Source organism: Rhagoletis zephyria, unplaced genomic scaffold (assembly GCF_001687245.7).
Source record: "Rhagoletis zephyria isolate East Lansing unplaced genomic scaffold, Rhagoletis_zephyria_1.1 Rzeph_scaffold_61739, whole genome shotgun sequence".
Classification (NCBI taxonomy): Eukaryota; Metazoa; Arthropoda; class Insecta; order Diptera; family Tephritidae; genus Rhagoletis; species Rhagoletis zephyria.
In genome coordinates, this window is record NW_016218790.1 from 1 (window position 1) to 1571 (window position 1571).

General features: G+C 34.1%; 1 long non-coding RNA gene across 1 annotated transcript; it reads right to left on the reverse strand.

Annotated features, from left to right (window-relative positions):
- Window positions 1-6: 6 nt before the first annotated feature.
- LOC108356602 (uncharacterized) lies at window positions 7-1496 on the reverse strand. The gene is made up of 4 exons (XR_001846615.1): window positions 1486-1496; window positions 1415-1418; window positions 641-644; window positions 7-103 (listed from the first exon to the last, which is right to left on the reverse strand). It is a non-coding gene; the product is annotated as an uncharacterized LOC108356602 (long non-coding RNA).
- Between the last annotated feature and the right edge of the window lie 75 nt (window positions 1497-1571).

Below are 1571 nucleotides of genomic sequence, written 5' to 3' on the forward strand. Positions count from 1 at the left end.
ATTGGTAAGGCGAATCTGATTTGTGGGTGTAAATATTTTAGACATTTATGATAGATTTTTAACTCGGTAAAATAGTTTCAAATTCCAATATCTTCACAAATCGCTATGTGAATAAAAAATAACAACCATAAAAGATCAAGTATGGCAAAGTCGTATTCGACCGAAAGTCGATTTTTCGTGATCGAGTTTTATTTATTAAAGTCGACTTTTCACTTTCGACTGTCGCCACAGCTTCCAATTTGTTATGCAGCGTTTTTGCTGCATTTAAAATGCAACATTTAGCACTTTCGAACATAGCATTTAGCAAATGTACATTTACGCGAGTTCGAAATCGAATGCTTTTGACAAACAGCCGTGTTCCAGTCTCTTATTTAGATGCGTATATATTACGATCAATTCTCACGCAGAAGGTAATGTGCAAAAACCCTACTGGAAAGGGAAAAATAAATTTTAAACCAAAAATTCAATACAAAAACTTGAATTGTTTTAACCATAACCGAACATTTGTTTGTGTATATATTCATTTGTCGGTGCTGCCAATTATATTTTCCACACTTAATTAGGAAACAAAACAAACAGAGTTGATCACAAATTAATCCAGATTTCTATCAGCATCATATCGATGTTGAATTTGCGTAACTTTTCTTTATCCAAATAATGTAAAATAATAAATGAAATCTCGATCGGCGATCACTGAAACGCAGCTAGCGGTTGTATACTCGAAAAAGCAATGTTGCCACTCTTTATCATTAAACCATGTTCGAATCGTGGAAATTTTGGAAGATCACAGGGTTGCTTTTAGCATTTAGATTCTAAATGCAAAGATTGAGTTGCATTTAGATGACGAATTTTGTATGGATAAATGTACATTTAGAGTAGCATTTAGAGCTAAATGCGCTAAATGTACATTTACGCGTAAGCAAAAACAGCCCATTATCTTCATTAACTAAACACTTTGGCGCATATTCATAGTCATATTTAGTTCTCAACTAACAGCCCTATTCCGCCACACTGACAAAACTCACCGCGATGACAATTGATATAAAAATGACAATTGCAGCTTTTTGGTATTCGCAGCAAAATCAAAAGCTCGAATCATGCCAATTGTCATTTTTATAGTCATGACCTTTTGGGCAGGTGACAAGGCAAAAACATATGTTTTTGTTGGTTTAAAAAGTGCGACGATTTAATAAATTTGTGAAAAAAATATAAAAATCAACTAATTTCAATGGCAGAACAAATTTTAGTTATTTGCGCAGCCGTGCTTGTGGAAGACGAGCAGCTCCAGATGCTCCCTACAAAACTGCACATAAAATTGCACCAGCTCCTGCGTCTTCCGCTCATATTTTGCACGTCTAAAATTTTTATAAATTTTATAAATGTACGAATTTATCTATTTCACACAAATACTCACTTTTCTGGTGTTTCACCGCTCATATTTTTTGCAAATAATAGCGTTGACCAGCTGTTTCCACAACAATGAACTTTTCACTATGCATGGTAAGTTGACCAAAGCTTTTCACTTGTCATTTTTTGTTAGGAATAGCAACGTGCAACGACAATGACAAAAT